The sequence below is a fragment of the Pristiophorus japonicus genome, chromosome 7 (assembly GCF_044704955.1).
Source record: "Pristiophorus japonicus isolate sPriJap1 chromosome 7, sPriJap1.hap1, whole genome shotgun sequence".
Taxonomy (NCBI): Eukaryota; Metazoa; Chordata; class Chondrichthyes; family Pristiophoridae; genus Pristiophorus; species Pristiophorus japonicus.
In genome coordinates, this window is record NC_091983.1 from 200,224,793 (window position 1) to 200,245,523 (window position 20,731).

The window sequence follows — 20,731 nt, forward strand, 5'->3', positions numbered from 1 at the left end:
CCTCCTCCACCCACCCTTTCTCCTGAGGTGGTCCTGCAATCCCCATTAGCAATTCCTGTCCCCTCATGATGACCAAGTTATGTAGCACGCAGCACATCACAATGAACAGAGACCTGCTGAGGGGAGTATTGCAGGCTCGCACCAGAGTGGTCCAGGCATCGGAAGCACTGCTTGAGCACTCCAACTGTTTGTTCGACGATGTTGCGTGTGGCTGCATGGCTCTCATTATAGCGATGCTCGGCTTCTGTCTGTGGGTTCTGGAGCGGGGGTCATGAGCCAGGTGACGCGGCCATAACCTTTGTCCCCCAGCATTCAGCTCTGGCCTTATGATTGATGCTGGAACATGTGTGAGATACTGCTCTCATGCAAGATGAGGGCATCATGGATGCTCCCCGGATATTGGACATTGACTGCCATAATGCGCTGAGTATGGTCGCAGACGATCTGTAAGTTCATGGAGTGGAATCCCTTTCGGTTTCGGAAAAGCTCTGGATTCTGTAAAGGTGCTCGCAGGACGATGTGCATTCAGTCAAGGGCACCCTGAACCTTGGGGAAGCCAGAAAATCATCCAAAACCCACAGACCTCTCATTCTGGGCCTCCTTGGCCATTGAGAAGTTTATGAAGTCCATTCTGCGTGTGTACAGTGCATTAGTCACCTGGCGAATGCAACAATGTATAGCATGCTGCGAGATGGAGCATATGTGCTCTGCTGATGTTTGAAAGGAGCCGGAGGCATAGAAAGCAAGTGCCACAGTCACCTTCACCTTGATGGGCAGTGCAGTCCTATTGCCGCTGTTAGGCTGTAGGCCTGCCTTTATGAGCTGGCATATTTCCGTGACCACCTCTTTTCGGAAGCGCAACCTTCTAACGCACTGTGCCTCAGAGAGCTGCAGGTATGAGCAATGTTCCCTGTAAACTTCAATTACATTGCAACTGATCAACAATAAGCCTTCTTCCAGCTTGAAGCCGTATTGCAATAGCAGCCAGGATTACTGGCTCCCGACCTAGCATGGCTCCCATCTTTTAAAATGTCCTTAAATATCCTTTATAAAACAAGATAGAAACTCACATAAACTTCTCAATCAAAAGTAAGCAGTAATGCAGCATTCTTCTTCCAAAACTTTTAATCACTGGCATCTGCAACTTTCTCCTCCGATTTTAACATGACGCCGTTAGTGTTGTGTATCTGTAAAGCATGCACTCCCATGTTCTGCCACCAGGGAGCTCATCCGCTGAAGTCTCTTGGGAGCACTGTATATAAACCGGCCCCTAAGGCCTGTTCCTCACTCTGGAGTGTCTTATTAAAGACTGAGGTCACTGTTACTTTAACCTCCCTGTGTGCAGCCTCACCTGTGTTAGGAACACAATAACTGGCGACGAGAATACGAATCCAAAGCAAAGATGCAGCAAACTGTGGGCATCCTGGAGAAGTTCTCGGATGGTGAGGACTGGGAAGCCTATGTCAAACGGCTAGACCAGTACTTTGTAGCCAACGAGCTGGACGGAGAAGGAAGCGCTGCAAAAAGCAGAGCGATCCTTCTCATAGTCTGCGGGGCACCGACCTACAGCCTCATGAAGAATCTTTTGGCTCCTGTGAAACCCACAGATAAGTCGTATGAGGAGCTGTGCACACTGGTTCAGGAGCATCTTAACCCGAGGGAGAGCGTGCTGATGGCGAGGTATCGGTTCTACACGTGCCAGCAATCTGAAGGTCAGGAAGTGGCGAGCTACGTCGCCGAGCTAAGGCGACTTGCAGGACAATGTGAGTTTGATGGCTACCTGGAGCAAATGCTCAGAGACTTTCTTGTACTGGGCATTGGCCACGAGACCATCCTATGAAAACTTTTGACTGTAGGGACACCGACCCTCAGCAAGGCCATTGCGATAGCACAGGCGTTTATGTCCACCAGTGATAACACCAAACAAATCTCTCAGCGCACAAGTGCTAGCAATGTTCATAAATTAACTGGAACTGTGTTTGCGAGCAGAAATGTACAGGGCAGAACCCACGAGTCTGCAACTGCCAGCAGGCCTCAGGTGAGCCAGAGTCCCCAATAAAGGATGAATGCAAGGCAATTCACACCTTGTTGGCATTGTGGAGGCTTCCATTCAGCCTATTCATGCCGCTTCAAAGGGTATTTTTGCAAGAGGAACAATGGGGCACCTCCAACGAGCTTGCAAACGAGCTGCAAGCTTTGCAAAGTCTGCTAACCACCACATGCCAGAGGAAGATTGGTCCATGGTGGATCAAAGCAATTTCGAGCCTCAGAGAGAGGAGGCAGATGCTGAAGTACACGGGGTGCACACATTTTCGACGAAATGTCCACCTATAATGCTAAATGTAAAATTGAATGGCTTACCCGTAGCCATGGAACTGGACACTGGTGCTAGTCAATCCATCATGAGTAAAAAGATGTTTGAGAGTCTGTGGTGCAACAAGGCATTCAGACCAGCCCTGAGCCCCATCCACACGAAACTGAGAATGTACACCAAAGAGCTTATCACTGTCCTGGGCAGCGCCATGGTCAAGGTCACCTAGGGACACGGTGCATGAACTGCCACTCTGGATTGTCCCGGGCGATGGCCCCACACTGCTTGGAAGGAGCTGGCTGGGCAAAATCTGCTGGAACTGGGATGACATCCGAGCGCTATCACATGTCGATGAGGCTTCATATACACAGGTTCTCAAAAAATGTCCTTCCCTTTTTGAGCCAGGCATTGGAAACTTTTCCGGGGCGAAGGTGCGGATCCACTTGGTTCCAGAGGCACGACCCATTCACCACAAGGCGCGAGCGGTACCTCACATGATGAGGGAGAGAATGGAAATCGAGCTGGACAGGCTGCAATGCGAGGGCATCATCTCCCCAGTGGAATTCACCGAGTGGGCCAGCCCCATTGTTCCAGCACTCAAAAGTGATAGCACGGTCAGGATTTGCGGCGATTATAAAGTAACCATTAATCGTTTCTCGCTACAGGACCAATACCACTACCTAAGGCAGCAACGCTGACAGGAGGCAAGACGTTCACCAAGCTTGACCTGACTTTGACCTACATGACGCAGGAGCTGGAGGAGTCTTCGAAGGGCCTCACCTGCATCAACACGCACAAGGGACTGTTCATCGACAACAGATGCATATTTCGAATTCGGTCGGCTGCAGCGATCTTCAAGAGAAACAGGGAGAGCCTACTCAAGTCGGTACCACACACGGTGGTCTTTCAGGACGACATATTAGTCACGAGTCGGGACACTGCCGAGCACCTACAAAACCTGGAGGAGGTCCTCCAGCGACTGGATCGCATAGGGCTGCGGCTGAAGAGGTCGAAATGCGTCTTCATGGCAACAGAAGTGGAAATTTTGGGGAGAAAGATTGTGGCGGATGGCATTCGGCCCACAGACACCAAGACAGAGGCTATCAGGAATGCGCCCAGGCCACAGAACGTCACGGAGCTGCGGTCGTTCCTGGGACTCCTCAACTATTTTGGAAACTTCCTACCGGGGTTAAGCACCCTTTTAGAGCCCCTACATGTGTTATTGCGCAAAGGTGAGAGTTGGGTATGGGGAAAAAAACAAGTAATTGCTTTTGAGAAAGCCAGAAACATTTTATGCTCCAACCAAGCTGCTTGTAATGTATAACCCGTGTAAAAGACTTGTGCTAGCATGTGACGCGTCGTCGTACGGAGTCGGGTGTGTATTACAACAAGCTAACGTTGCGGGGAAGTTGCAACCTGTTGCCTATGCTTCCAGGAGCTTGTCTAAGGCCGCTAGGGCCTACAGCATGATTGAGAAAGAGGCATTAGCGTGTGTGTTCGGGGTAAAGAAAATGCATCAGTACCTGTTTGGCCTCAAATTTGAGCTGGAAACTGACCACAAGCCCCTCACATCCCTGTTCGCTGAAAACAAGGGGATAAATACTAATGCCTCAGCCCGCATACAAAGATGGGCACTCGCGCTATCAGCGTATAACTATACCATCCGCCACAGGCCAGGCACCGAGAACTGTGCAAAAGCTCTCAGTCGGCTACCATTGCCCACCACGGGGGTGGAAATGGCGCAGCCTGCAAACTTGTTGATGGTGGTGCAGCCCGCAGACTTGTTGATGGTCATGGAAGCATTTGAAAATTATAAATCACCTGTCACGGCCCGCTAGATTAGGACTTGGACCAGCCAAGATCCTCTGCTGTCCCTAGTAAAAACCTGGGTTCTGCATGGGAGCTGGGCCAGCATCCCCGTTGAAATCCAAGAGCCAATCAAGCCGTTCCAGCGGTGAAAGGACGAGCTGTCCATTCAGGCAGACTGCCTGTTGTGGGGTAACCGCATAGTGCTACCCAAAAAGGGCAGGGAGACGTTCATCTCGGATCTCCACAGCACATACCCGGGTATGGTAATGATGAAAACAATAGCCAGATCCCACGTGTGGTGGCCCGGTATCGACTCCGACTTAGAGTCCTGTGTACGGCAATGCAGTGTATGTGCTCAGTTGAGCAACGCACCCAGAGAGGCACCACTAAGTTTGTGGTCCTGGCCCTCCAGACCATGGTCGAGGATCCATGTCGACTATGCGGGCCCGTTTCTCGGTAAAATGTTCCTGGTGGTGGTGGATGCTTTTTCAAAATGGATTGAATGTGAAATAATGTCGGGAAGCACCGCCACCGTCACCTGAGGGCCATGTTTGCCACCCACAGCCTGCCTGACATACTGGTCAGTGACAACGGGCCATGTTTCACCAGTGCTGAATTTAAAGAATTCATGACCCGCAATGGGATCAAACATGTCACCTCGGCCCCGTTTAAACCAGCCTCCAATGGGCAGGCAGAGCGGACAGTCCAAACCATCAAACAGAGCCTTAAACGAGTCACAGAAGGCTCACTCCAAACCCACCTGTCCCGAGTACTGCTCAGCTAATGCATGAGACCCCACTCGCTCACAGGGGTGCCCCCGGCTGAGCTACTCATGAAAAGGACACTTAAAACCAGACTCTCATTGGTTCACCCCAATCTGCATGATCAGGTAGAGAGCAGGCGGCAGCAACAAAATGTAAAGATGGTCGCGCCACTGTGTCACGGGAAATTGATCTGAATGACCCTGTGTATGTGCTAAACTATGGACATGGTCCCAACTGGATCGCGGGCACGGTGATAGCTAAAGAAGGGAATAGGGTGTTTGTAGTCAAACTAGACAATGGAGAAATTTGCAGAAAGATCCTGGACCAAACGAGGCTGCGGTTTACAGACTGCCCTGAACAACCCACAGCAGACATCATCTTTTTCAAGCCCACAATACACACCCAAAGAATCAACGACACCACGCCAGACCAGGAAATCGAACCGATCACGCCCAACAGCCCAGCAAGGCCAGGCTCACCTAGCAGCCCTGCAGGGCCAACAACACGCCAGCCCAGCGAGGGCACAGCCAACACACCAGAACAGACATTTGTACCGAGGCGGTCCACCAGGGAAAGAAAGGTTCCCGACTGCCTCACCTTGTAAATAGTTTTCACTTTGACTTTGGGGGGAGTGATGTTGTGTATTTGTAAAGCATGCACTCCTATGCTCCACCACCAGGGAGCTCATCCCCTGAAGTCCCAAGGGATCCCAGCATCTTTTGGGAGCACTGTATATAAGCCGGCCCCTCAGGCCTATTCCTCACTCTGGAGTGTCTTATTAAAGACTGAGGTCACTGTTACTTTAACCTCCCTGTGTGCAGTCTCATCTGTGTTCGGAACACAATAGTTAGCACCTGGTGAGCCCTGGGTCTGTCTGTTTTTTCTGGGCGGGTTCTCGAGCGAATGCTAGCGCAGCGATGCATGATGATTTACGTCATGCAAACGGTCAAAACAGCGGGCGGGGCGGTAAGCTTTAGAACTGCCGCAAAACCATTGCCGAATTTCGGCGCGGGCGCAACATCTTATGTGCCTCGTTTCACGTCCCCAAAAAATAATTTTTGCCGCTCGCTGAGACTCTAAATGGGGCTCAAATCAGCTGAAAATCCAGCCCCGGGAAACCAGGGATGAGAAGTGTGGATTGAAACGGAGAGGCAGCGAGATCGGGAATTTGACGATTGCCGGCTACTCAGAGTCAGATTAAGAATTCTTGGGGTGCTGAACATTTGAGGCCCCTCTGCATCCCGAGCAAAGCCACCCCCCAGTCCATCAAATACAAACATGTGGTAAAATTCATGAAGAATTAGGCTCATGGAACGTTTATACACTGCATTAATAAGAAAGCAACTCACAATATACGACATTTAAATGAGACATATTTGCACGGGGCGGCTGGCCATGGACCACCCCTCCCCCCCTCCCGCCCGCCAGACTAATGAACATAAGAACATAAGAACATAAGAATTAGGAACAGGAGTCGGCCATCTAGCCCCTCGAGCCTGCTCCGCCATTCAACAAGATCATGGCTGATCTGGCCGTGGACTCAGCTCCGCTTACCCACCCACTCCCCATAATCCTTAATTCCCTTATTGGTTAAAAATCTATCTATCTGTGATTTGAATACATTCAATGAGCTAGCCTCAACTGCTTCCTTGGGCAGAGAATTCCACAGATTCACAACCCTCTGGGAGAAGAAATTCCTTCTCAACTCGGTTTTAAATTGGCTCCCCCGTATTTTGAGGCTGTGCCCCCTAGTTCTAGTCTCCCTGACCACTGGAAACAACCTCTCTGCCTCTATCTTGTATATCCCTTTCATTATTTTAAATGTTTCTATAAGATCACCCCTCATCCTTCTGAACTCCAACGAGTAAAGACCCAGTCTACTCAATCTATCATCATAAGGTAACCCCCTCATCTCCGGAATCAGCCTAGTGAATCGTCTCTGTACCCCCTCCAAAGCTAGTATATCCTTCCTTAAGTAAGGTGACCAAAACTGCACACAGTACTTCAGGTGCGGCCTCACTAATACCCTGTACAGTTGCAGCAGGACCTCCCTGCTTTTGTACTCCATCCCTCTTGCAATGAAGGCCAACATTCCATTCGCCTTCCTGATTACCTGCTTCACCTGCAAACTAACTTTTTGGGATTCATGCACAAGGACCCCCAGGTCCCTCTGCACTGCAGCATGTTGTAATTTCTCCCCATTCAAATAATATTCCTTTTTACTGTTTTTTTTCCCAAGGTGGATGACCTCACACTTTCCGACATTGTATTCCATCTGCCAAACCTTAGCCCATTCGCCTAACCTATCTAAATCTCTTTGCAGCCTCTCTGTGTCCTCTACACAACCTGCTTTCCCACTAATCTTTGTGTCAACTGCAAATTTTGTTACACTACACTCTGTTCCCTCTTCCAGGTCATCTATGTATATTGTAAACAGTTGTGGTCCCAGCACAGATCCCTGTGGCACACTACTAACCACCGATTTCCAACTAATGCTCAATTAGTTGCCCACATTTCTGCCATTATGAGTCCGTAGCAAATCATAGGCAGTCCCTCGGAGTCGAGGAAGACTTGCTTCCACTCTTAACATGAGTCCTTCGGTGGCTGAACAGTCCAATACGAGAACCATAGTCTCTGTCACAGGTGGGACAGATAGAAGATGAGGGTAAGGGATGGTGGGACTGGTTTACCGCATGCTCTTTCTGCAGCCTGTGCTTAATTTCTGCATGCTCTCAGCGATGAGACTCGAGGTACTCAGCGCCCTCCCGGATGCACTTCCTCCACTTAGGGCAGTCTTTGGCCAAGGACTCCCAGGTGTCAGTGGTGATGTTGCACTTTATCAGGGAGGGTTTGAGGGTGTCCTTGTAACGTTTTTGCTGTCCACCTTTGGCTCGTTTGCTGTGTAGAGCGTTTGCTTTGGAAGTCTCGTGTCTGGCATGCGAACATGTGGCTTCTCCAGCGGAGCTGATCAAGTGTGGTCAGTGCCTCAATGCTGGGGATGTTGGCCTGGTCGAGGACGCAAACGTTGGTGCATCTGTCCTCCTAGGGGATTTGCAGGATCATGCAGAGAAATCGTTGGTGGTATTCCTCCAACGACTTGAGGTGTCTACTGTATATGGTCCATGTTTCTGGGCCATACAGGAGGGCGGGTATTACTACAGCCGTGTAGACCTTGGCAGTAGTTCAAACACTCTTTTCCTCAGTTGGCCGACGGCTGCACTGGTGCACTGGAGGTGGTGTTGGATCTCGTCATCAATGTCTGCTCTTATTGATAGGAGGCTCCTGAGATGAGGGAAGTGGTCCATGTTATACAGGGCCGCGCCGTGGATCTTGATGACTGGGGCGGCAGTGCTGTGCGGCGAGGGCAGGCTGGTGGAGGACCTTTGTCTTACGGATGTTTAGCGTTAGGCCCATGCTTTCGTATGCCTCAGTAAATTCGTCGTCTATGTCCTGGAGTTCAGCTTCTGTATGTGTGCAGACGCAGGCATCATCCGGATACTGTAGCTCGACGACAGAGGTTGGGGTGGTCTTGGACCTGGCCTGGAGACGGCGAAGGTTGAACAGGTTCCCACTGGTTCTGTAGTTTAGTTCCACTCCAGCGGGGAGCTTGTTGACTGTGAGGTGGAGCATGGCAGCGAGGAAGATTGAGAAGAGGGTTGGGGCGATGACGCAGCCCTGTTTGACCCCGATCCAGAGGTGAATTGGGTCTGTAATGGATCCGTTGGTAAGGATCACGGCCTGCATGTCGTCGTGGAGCAGGCGGAGGATGGTGACGAACTTTTGGGGGCATCCGAAACGGAGGAGGACGCTCCATAGACCCTCGCGTTTGACAGTGTCAAAGGCCGTTGTAAGGTCGAAGAAGGCCATGTATAAGGACTGGCGCTGTTCCCTGCATTTTTCCAGCAGCTGTTGCGCTGCAAAAATCATGTCCGTTGTGCCCCAGAGCTCCTCGGCCACGGGGAGAAGACGGTTGACGAGGACTCTATCGACGATTTTCTCAGTGGCTGATAACAGGGAAATTCCTCTGTAGTTGCCGCAGTCGGACTTGTCCCCTTTTTTAAAGATGGTCACGATCATTGCATCTCTGAGATCTCTTGGCATGCTCTCTTCCCTGCAGATGAGAGAGATGAGATCGTGCATTCGCGCCAACAGTGCTTCTCCGCCATACTTCATTTTTCATCCGCACCCGTAGCCTTGTTGTTTTTAAGCTGTCTTATGGCTTTTTCTACCTCGTGCAGTGTTGGGGTCTCACTGAGGTGGTGGCAGGCAGCATGCTGCGGGATGGAGTCGAGAACACTCGAGTCAAAGGCAGAGTCTCGATTGAGGAGATCTTCGAAGTGCTCCTTCCAGATACCTATTCAACGTATGGATCAATGGACTGGGACCAGCAGAGGGCGCTGTTGCACTACTGAAATGCATAACTCCACACATGACTGTGCCCATGCAATCTCCTCTTCTGATGGCAGAAAATCAGAGACTAGAATCAGGTAGACACCGGGGGAAATTTACAATAAGAGATACGGGCTAGAAATTTGCCTCCGTCTCGCTCAATCTCTTGGCGTTACAGGTGACGTTTTGTGTCGGAATTGTCGTCCACACGTGCACACTACTGGTGCGGGCAGTACCACCAGACACCATTTTAGTGAGGGCAGTAGTGCGGGTTTTAGGAGCGTGGGTGAGAAGTATGTAGAGTAGGCAGATCGTAATGTCAATCAGCGTGCATTTGACAGCAGTACTGCCGTTTTCGTCCTCAACGCAGGAGCTAACCTCGCACAGCTGAACATGTATTCAACAGCAGCAAGGACCCACACTAGCGCTCTCATCAACCACTCTCAGGTCAGTTGCTGATTAATTTCTACTGGTTCTGTGTAAGTTTGTGGAAGAGTTTGGAGCTGTCCAGACTTGTTTAAAGTCGGTGAGGTGACAGGGAGTGGTGCTGCTGTAAGTGGAGAAGGCATTGCTTCTGACTTCAAGGGTTCTGGTCAGACCACTAGCTCCGAGTTATGGATGCTGTAGTTGCCATCTCCTGCCGCAGTCAGAATGCATCTCACCTTTAAGAGATGCAGACTGCCTTTAAGAAGTGCAGGCTAGCTTTAATTGATGCTAGTTGAGCACGATCTTGGGCCCCATGGTAAGCGTGCAGCCACTCAGCAGCACGTCCAGCATTGGACTGTACGCCACAATCATGTTAATCAGCAGGCGTGGGTTGATCGCGCATCGCGATTCCAGTTTTCCAGCCGACAGTCTATTCATCTTATTTCAAAGGTGCTTAATTTAAATCACCTGATAATTCAATCTTTTTGGCATTACATTCCTACTATGCTGTGTTGCTATGTGGCTTCAAATTGTTGGATAAAGTAAATTCTTTAGCAACTTTGAATTATCAAGTGTAGACGGTATACACATGACGGCTGGAAGTATCACAAATAAAATGCTGTTGGTGCAGTGGCAAACCACAATGTAGGTGGAATACCAGAAACAGTGTTGATTCCAGAGGATGGTAATGAATTCAGGTGTATTCGTATTCAGAATAGACAGAGAATGATCTGTGTAACTCTATCAGGAGAGAAACAACTTTTATTTAAATAGCACTTTCCATGCCCTCAGGACATCCCGAAGCGATGTGCAGCCAATGAAGTACTTTTGAAGTGTAGTCACTGCTCGAATGTCGAGGAACACAGCAGTTAATTCGAGTGCAGCAAGCTCGCTCAGACAGCAATGATATGAGTGAGCACTTAATCTGATTTTGGTGGTATTGTTTGAGGGATTCATTTTTGGCCAGGATCTTGCTTTGTTTGCTGTGGGATTGTTTTCTAGGTGTAACTGAGACGGCAGTTTAACATGCCATCCAAGTGGTGCACCTCCGACAATGCACCGCTCCCTCAGTACAATGAACTACAATGACAGTTCGCTCACGCGGAGATAGGAAGGGTATGTGACTTGCATTTATATAGCATCTTTCACGTCCTCAGTATGCCCCAAAGCGCTTTACATCCAATGAAGTACTATTTGAAGTGTAGTCACTCTTGTAATGTAGGAAACACAGCAGCCAATTTGCACACAGCAAGCTCCCACAAACAACAATGTGACAATAGCCAGATAATCCAATTTTAGTGATTTTTGGCAAGTGCTTTTAATTGCCGACTGTAATCAGGCACAAGTGGACTGTAGAAAGCACTGTGATGTTGTCAGGTATTCAACCAGCATTGTAACCCATGTATAATCTGACCTAAGTTGTACACTGTGAGAACAATGACCACTCGGTGGTAAACTTGTGGGAGACATTCCTAACCTGGACTTTCAGAGATAAAAGGGGAAGCTCCACCCCACTTCCTGCACTTGAGTGCGAAGGAATAAAGGACAGGTCACAGACTAACCTTCTCTTAAGCATGGGCCTCGTGTGTATTTATACTGTACAGTAAGGACGTATCAATGGCGACGAGAAACTGGGATTTAAACCACGCGAGCATGGCCACGAGCAGAACAGATGAGAGGTACTGTGTTAAGGAATGGTTGGGACAGAGATTCAACATTGTTAAAGCAGCACACAGTTCTCCAGACAGACAAGGGCAATCGGGCATGCCCCAACATGTAGTCGAACCCAGAGGGGGAGTTCAACAGAGACAATGGCAAGCTGAACAGCGATTCACGCCATTGCAAGGGACAATGCGGCCAGTAATGGGGCCATCAACATCTGTTAATGGTGCACTTAAGGATGGTCACAGAGGCAGTCAGAGACGATCGACTGGCAAGGGGCCTTTTGTTTCCAACAACAGCTCATGTTGGAGGCGTGGAGGCACACACTCAGCCGGAGTTTGCAGAGATGAGCAAAATACCTGCAGAAATTGCAGAAATAAACGCTGGGGGAAATCGCTGGAAGCTGAAGTTCAGCGAGTTCATGTGGAGCACATATACAGTTCATACACCAGGACGCCACCGATAATGATGAAAGTGCTCCTCAATGGCATCCCAGTATTAATGGAGCTAGACACGGGGGCCAGCCAGTCCCTGATGAGTATCAAACAGTTCGAAAAGTTGTGGCCATCCAAGGCCAGGAGGCCAAAATTATCGTCGATTGACGCACAGCTACGGACTTACACAAAGGAGATCATTCCGGTGCTAGGCAGTGCCACGGTAGTCGTGACCCACAAAGATTCGGAGAATAGGTTGCCACTCTGGGTTGTCCCGGGGGACGGTCCCGCACTACTGGGGAGGAGTTGGCTTGCTGTCATGAACTGGAAATGCAATTTCCTCTGTGGAGCGAGTATCATGCTCACAGATCCTGGACAAATTTGACTCATTATTTCAACCTGGCATTGGCACTTTCATGGGGGCCAAGGTAGTGATTCACAAGAATCCAGACGCCAGGCCAGTACACTACAAGGGCAGAGTGGTGCCATACGTGATGCGGGAAAAGATAGAAGGCGAATTGGACCACCTGCTGAGGGAAGGCATCATCTCGCCAGTCAAATTCAGTGACTGGGCGAGCCCGATTGTGCCGGTGCACAAGGTGGATGGGTCGGTCAGGATATGTGATGATTACAAGGCCACCTTCAATCAGGTGTCACTCCAAGACCAGTACCCGCTACCGAGAGCGGAGGACCTCTTTGTGACGCTATCCTGGGCAAACTTTTTTCAAAATTGGACCTGACCTCAGCTTACATGATCCAGGAGCTGGCGAGTGAGTCGAAGAAGCTGACCACCATCACGACACACAAGGGGTTGTTTGAGTACAACAGATGTCCGTTCGGGATTCGCTCGGCCGCCACGATCTTCCAACACAATATGGAAAGCCTCCTCAAGTCGATTCCAGGGACGACATCCTCATCACGGGTTATGATACTGCGATACTGAAGAACACCTCCACAACCTGGAGGAGGTGCTACGCAGACTGGACCGGGTAGGGCTGCGACTGAAAAAGGTGAAGTGCATCTTCCTAGCTCCAGAGGTAGAATTCCTGGGGATGAGGGGCGCAGCAGGCGGGATCAGACCTACTGCGTCCAAGACGGAAGCGATCCAGAGAGCACCCAGACCCCGTAACACGACGGAGCTGCGTTCATTCCTGGGGCTCCTGAACTATTTTGACAACTTTCTTCCCAAATTGAGCACGCTGCTCGAGCCGCTACATGTGCTCCCAAGCAAAGATCATGAATGGGTCTGGGGGAACAGCCAGGAAAGGGCTTTTAATAGAGCACGCAATTTGTTATGTTCCAACAATCTGTTAATGCTATATGACCCATGTAAGAAACTTGTGTTAACGTGCGATGCGTCGTCCTATGGTGTCGGGTGTGTGTTGCAGCATGTCAATGTCAAGGGTCAGTTACAGCCGGTAGCTTATGCCTCCAGGAGTCTGTCCCAGGCAGAAAGGGGCTACGGGATGGTAGAAAAGGAGGTGCTCGCATGTGTATATGTGGTAAAGAAAATGCACCAGTACCTGTTTGGCAGGAAATTTGAGCTGGAGACAGATCACAAACCCCTAACTTCCCTTTTGGCCGACAACAAGGCCATAAATGCAAACGCATCGGCCCGCATACAGAGGTGGGCATTCACGTTAGCCGCCTATGACTATACAATTCGGCACAGACCGGGCACCGAAAACTGTGCCGATGCACTCAGCAGGCTCCCACTAGCCACCACTGAGGGGGCTACCGAGCATGCTGCTGAGATGGTCATGGCTGTTGAAGCTTTCGGAAGCGAAGGCTCACCCGTGACAGCCTGTCAGATTAAAGTCTGGACAAATAGAGACGCGCTATTGTCTCTAGACAAGAAATGTGTCCTGAATGGGAACTGGGTAGCCACATACGGGGCATGCCCTGAGGAATTTAAACCATTTCACAAGCGCAGGGATGAACTCTCGTTTCAGGCCGATTGCCTACTGTGGGGAAACCGCGTAGTCATGCCCCAGCTGGGCAGAGATGTGTTCATCAGAGAACTCCACAATGAGCACCCGGGCGTTGTCATGATGAAGGCAATTGCCAGGTCACACGTTTGGTGGCCAGGGATAGATGCAGATCTGGAACTTTGTGTTCGCAGGTGCAACACGTGTGCCCAGCTGGACAATGCGCCCAGGGAAGCCCCCCTTAGCCCCTGGTCCTGGCCCGCCAAGCCTTGGTCACGCATCCATGTGGACTACGCAGGTCCTTTCATGGGGAAAATGTTTTTGGTTGTAGTAGACGCCTACTCCAAATGGATCGAGTGTGACATTTTAAATTCAAGCACATCCTCTGGCACAGCAGAAAGTCTACAGGCAATGTTCGCCGCCCATGGTCTACCCCAGACATCTTGGTCAGCGACAATGGACCGTGCTTCACAAGCACTGAATTCCAGGACTTCATGGCAGGCAATGGAATTAACCATGTCAGCACGACACCGTTCAAGCCGGCCTCAAACGGCCAGGCAGAACGAGCAGTGCATATAATCAAACAGGGGATGCTCAGAATCCAAGGGGGTTCCCTACAATGCCGCTTATCACGCTTCCTGTTGGCCTACAGATCCCGACCACACTCGCTCACAGGGGTTCCACCTGCAGAGCTGCTAATGAAAAGGACGCTCAAAACCCGGTTATCCCATATACACCCCACCATGAAAGAAATTGTCGAGAGCAGGTGCCAGTCACAATATCACTACCATGACAGGAATGCGAGGGCGCGATGTATTGATGTCAATGACCGTGTTTTTGTCCTTAATTATGCTGCAGGGCCCAAATGGCTCGCAGGCACTGTAATTGCCAAAGAGGGAAATAGGATTCTGGTAGTTAAACTTACCAATGGACAAATCTGCCGCAAACACGTGGATCAAACAAAAAGGAGGTTCAGCAACCCCATAGAAGAAGCAGAGGAAGAACAAGACATAGAGTTCACTCCACCACAGATGACCGAACACCGGAACCAAAGGGAGGAGAGCCCAGTCACTGTGGGCAGTCCGGATAGGCCTGAGGCACTGCAAACAGCAGACACTCAGGCCAGCGCCCAACAACCGGAGCCCCAACTCAGGCGCTCTACAAGAGAGCGTAAACCACCAGAGAGGCTCAACCTGTGATCCCAATAAGACTTTGGGGGAGGGGAGGTGATACGTCCTTACTATACAGTATAAATGCACACGAGGCCCATGCTTGAGAGAAGGTCAGTCTGTGACCTGTCCTTTATTCCTTCGCACTCAAGAGATGGAAGTGGGTGGAGCTTCCCCTTTTATACCTGTAGGTCCAGGTTAGGAGTGTCTCCCACAAGTTCACCACCTAGTGGTCATTGTTCTCACAGTGTACAAGTTAGGTCAGATTATACATGGGTTACAATGCTGGTTGAATACGTGACAGATGTATTTTAGTAAACAACAACCTGGGCTGTGGCCGCTCGGACCACCCCGAGATCGCACACCTCTCCGGACCTACCTTCTTTCCGTCCCAGAGGCCGGCTTGACCCGGGATGTTTGATTTCTGTTCACAGCCCATCTGCGGAATGCTAATGATTCCAAGTGCTAGAGGTCTGAGTTGTAAGGGACTAAAAGACACCTGGTCATTCAGCCTGGAATGGAGGTATTCAAGGGGTAGAAATAGATCAGATAGCAAGTGTAAGGACATGGTAGATCTGGAAAATTATTTAAATTGCCAAAATGAACAAGTAGTAAGATGTAAATTAAGGGCTTGTATAAGGAACTTCTTCACATACAGGGTAATCAAGGGCTGGATTTTCGTCATTTTTTCAATCATTTACCACCCATTTACCACCGAAAATACCACCAGTGGTAAATTCATCAGTGATTTACCACCGGTGGTAAAAAATACCACTGATCTTATTTTTTTCGTTTTTTATGATATCATTAAGTGTGCAACAGCGAAATACCACTGAAAATTACCACCAGAGGTGGTGAATTTATCAATACCACCATTTTTACCACTGGCCTAAATTACCACCTGAGAAAAGTACAGCATTATCTGATCTTATCTGATCGAATCCAGTGCGTCGGACGCCATTTTTAAAAAACGGAGCTGCTGTCCATTCCACATGAGAGAAGGGTGAGTTTTACACAGATGTCTTTATGTGAGTTCAGAGTTGGATTTTAAGGTTATCTGAGGCTTTTAGTGGGTTATTTAAGTAAATTGGAGGACATTTTAAGGATATTTAAGAAAATTGGAGGAAATTTGCAGACATTGTGAGAACATTTGCAGGACATTTAAAGGAATGGGGCCTAAACTATCCCTGCCAATACTGCTGAGTACTTTATGATGCAGAATAGAGCTGGAAGAAGGTTTATTCAAGAGCATTATGTGCCTAATTGAAGAGCTCGCAGACGTATTAGGAGGAGGCCTTACTCCCAACGAGTTTTCGGTGAGAGACGCTCAAACCTACACCTATCCGAGGCATAGCGCATTACAAATACCATCCATTTTACTTTCAGTGTTGCACGTTGAAAAATAAGAATGAAATACAGTTAGCCCTACCACCAGTCATATTTGATGAAAATCGCGTCTTTTGAGTGAGAGTGGTATTTCCGTGGTAAAAAAACCCTCAATTTTTAAATAACATTGAAATACCACCGGAAAACCAGTGGGAGGGCTAAATGATGAAAATCCAGCCTGGATCAAGGAGTGGAGGCAAAAATCCAGGAATAATTTAAGAATCAATTGGATGTTGCAATGGTGGAATTATGCAATTTTCTGATAAAGTTTGACGTGTTGAATTGCCACTTTTTCCTTTAATTATCGTGTGATCTTTTTAAGCTTGGTAGTGTCACATGACGGTGAGCCTGGATCCTTTACGCTTGACCCAATTAAAAAAAAAAAAATTCTAGCAAAGGGAGCGATTGCATTTTTCAGGATGAACCTGGGCATAAAATATTAATCAGGGCATTACTTACACTGGGAAATTACTCCAACATGGACTCCGGCCTGTAGTAAAACTGGTGCTGTAAACCCTTCCTGCCTCATGTCTGATAAGAAGGCAACATAAATGGTGTCACAGGTGAGGACACCAAGGTATGGACTTCATAAACTCATACAGTGCAGAAGGAGGCCATTTGGCCCATCGCGTGTGCCGACTCTGAAAGAACTAGCCGATTAGTCCTGCTCCCCTGCTCTTTCCTAATAGCTTTACAATTCTTCACTTTTTATGTATTTATCCTATTTCCTTTTGAAAGTTACCATCAACCTTTGAGGCAATGCATTTTGGATCATAACAACTCACTGAATAAAAATATTTTTCCTCATCTGTCCTCTCGTCCTGTTGTCAATGACCTTAAGTCGATATCCTCTGGCTATTCACCTTCCTGTCAGTGGAAAGCTTCTCCCTCATGCTATTGGACACCTATTACATTTTCCTTTCACCTTCTCTGCTCTAAATAGAACAATCCCAACTTCTCTAATCTTTCCATATCACTGAAGTTCCTCGTCCCTGACACAAGTAAATCTCTACACCCTCTTCAAATCTTTGATGTCCTTCCGAAAGTCCAGTGCTCAGAATTGGACACAATACTCCAGCTGAGACCTAACCAGTGCTTGAAAGGGTTTGGCATAACCTCCTTGCTTTTTTACTCTATAGGGGCCGAAACGCAGCCTCCCGAAAAGGCCTCTTGCCACCTTAAAAGATGTCAACGGAGCTGGCGTGAGGAGGAGGGACAGGTACGCTGACCCCCCCGCACTAGATAGTGGGCAATGAGGCAGATGCTTGCCAGCAGCAGCCTGCAGAGGCTGAGGAGCATGAAGAGGATGAGGGAGAAAGTAATCAGCCAGCCGCCATAGGAGGAGCCCAGCATAGAATATGGGGAAAAATGACGTACCGTCCACGGGTCTACAGGCACCAGTTTTCCTTCATGGCGCTTGCAGATGAGCAATGTCTCCGCTGGTTCCGATTCAGGAAGGACATCCTCAGGGAGTTGTGCAATCTCCTGTGCCCAGATCTGCAGCCTCAGACAAGGCTGAGGACAACTCTGAGCGTGAAAACCAAGGTGGCCATTGCACTGAACCTTTCTGCAACTGGCTCTTTCCAATCTGCAACCTCAGGCATCGGTAACATTTCTCAGTTTTCCGCCCAAGCTCCATCCATCAAGTGACAGATGCTCGCTACAGGAGAAGGCTGGAATACATTTCTTTCCTGATGAGCAGGGAGAAGTAGATGGAATGGCAGACCGGGTTTGTGCGGAATGCGGTGTTCCCCAGGGTACAGGGCGCCATCGACTGCACCCACGTCGCATTGAGGGCGCTACAAACCCATGCGGAGATGGCCGTGAACCGAAAGGGATTCCACTGCCTCAATGTGCAGCTGGTGTGAGACCACCACCGCAAGATCATGGCAGTTAATGCCCGGTCTCCAGGCCGCAGCCACGATGCCTTCATCCTGCGCCAGGACAGTGTGCCCGCTGTGTTCTCGGGCCCAAACCAAGATTGTGGATGGCTGCTTTGTGACAAGGGATATCCACTGTGCACTTGACTGCTGACTCTCCTTCACAACCCCAGGACTGCTGCGCAGCAAGCCTACAATGACTCTCATTCAGCCACCAGGTGCATCATTGAGCAGTGCATCGAGATCCTTAAGCAGAGGTTCCATTGCCTGGACCACTCTGGTGGAGTGTTGCAGTACTGGCTTGAGGGGCTCTCCCTATTCGTGGTCATCTGCTGCATGCTTCACAACCTGGCAATCATGCGGGGCCAGCTGCTGGAGGTTGATCCAGCAGTACCACCTCAGGAGGAGTAGGTGGACCAGGATGCACGTCGCCAGCCATCCAGGGGGTGTTGCTGCCATTCCAACCCTGCAAGGGAACTGCAGACCCGTCTCATCGCTGCTTGTTTCCGATGAGTTAATGCCCACATCACCCTTCATCTTTGCATTTCCCAATGAGTCCTTTCAGCCATCATTGCCCACAGTCAAATGATACACCTGCCCAGATATAGGAACACAAAATAAAGATTTATTACAGAATAAAGAAAGGTGCAAAAAATATACACATAATCAGTTCTCACCCTTGTGCATCTCCTTATAACCCCTCTTACGCAAACCTATTCTACTACTACACCGCACTGTCTCCGCTGTGGCTGCCTCATGGGTCTGGGAAGGCTGCTGTGTTTCCTGTGTGGAAGCTGCAGATGTCCTTCTAGGACGCCCTCGGCCAGCTGTGGCCCTGGAAGGGCCGGCTGTAGACTGGTCAGCACCTCCTGGGAGGGTTCAGTCGGCCTTGGCTCAGGTGACTCTATTCTTGGAGGCAATGGTGGAGTTACAGGTCTGGGGCCAGGAATTTTGAGTGACCACATCATCCCTATCTTGGTCCGAGGAGCCGGCGTCACTCCCCGGGGGGGCAGCACATTACCACCGGCACCAATCTGAGGGAGCTCAGGTTGGTGCTGTGGCACCACACCGGAAGGTCTCCCGTGGCCCATGGTGGCCCAGCCGCGAAGGTAACACTGAGGTGTCGCATGGCATCCAGCTGAGACTGCATGAGGTCAGCCAGAGTCTCAAAGCCTCCAAATATGGCAGCAGTAGGATGCATGAGAGCATTCTGAGCTTCCAGGGCCGCGGCCATCCTCTCCAATCCAGCACCGATACATTCATTCACTTGCGCCTGTGCTGTAATGGCAGCTGCCACATCCCCAATAAGTCGCGGCATCACAGGTGGATCTGCACGGTCACTCTGGGAGTCCACTATTGCCTGCACACTGGCAATGATGGGCTCCATGGTGTGCACAGAGCTGTCGACTATACGGGAGGCGGACTCCTCCACGCTCCTGACCACATCCGACAGCCTCTCCGGCACCTTTGCCACTACCCCCAACATCTGGGAATGCATGGTCTCCACCCTTCTTTCATAAGCCGCAACATTGATGGGCTCATCTGATTCCTCCTCAGCAGAACTCCCGTGCGCACTCGACCTCGGAGACATGGCACCCGAGGTTCCTTTTGCCTGTCACCATGCTGCAGCCCGCTAGGCCCGGTGCAACACCAGTGCAGACCCCTCTGTTACGTCTAATAGATCAGACCGTGTACTCCCAGTATCTGAGCTGGCGCGTGTGACTATAGGAAACAGTAACACGGTGCTGCCAGCAGTGTCCCCCTCTTCCTCTGCCTCATCTGACATGGCACCAATAGATAGAGTGGACGCCAGGCTGTCATCCAGGCTCACGCCCCCAGTCTCCTCCAGGGTGTCAGGATCGCCATGGCTGTCGTTCGCCTCTTGGTTATCCTCCAGGCTTGGCCTCCCATTATCCTCTCCCTGGCCTCGGCTGCCACTACCCTCAAGACTGTCGCCCTGCTTTGCCCTCCCATTCGCAACCCTTGCTTTGGCTCTCGGCCTCTCATCTGCAAGTATAAATGGCACAAGGGCTGCCGTGAGGGGGAGGTAGGGAATTGACGCATGGAGGCTGCAACTTGCACGCTTTTGGAAGGAAATGCACATTAGGCGTTTTCGGGGAGAGATAGCATGAAAGGAGTGCTTCACTTACCCATGCTGTCCACAGTGGGATCGGTGATACCGGAGGCCACAGGGAAGGCATCATGTCTGCCCACTAGCGCCTCGACCCTCCTCCTCCAATGGTGTGACGACCTGAAGCTCAGCCTCGCCGCCACCGGTCCTCCTTGGCTCCGTGTGTTTGTGAGCAACCTTGGCCTGCAAAACAAAGAATGCTTGCTGAGTAGTGGTGTCATGAGGCCTCAGAAATGAATGGACAAGGGTGTGTCCCCGACATGCAGCTGTAATTGTGACATGAAAGGTGTTATATATGTATACTTTTATTTACTCTGTACAGCCACCAGAGGGCTCATCCCCTGGAGTCCCAAGGGATCCCATAATCCCTTGGGAGCACAGTTATTTAAGAAGGCTTCACAGGTTGGCGAGGCACTCTGGAGACCTGCAATAAAAGACCAAG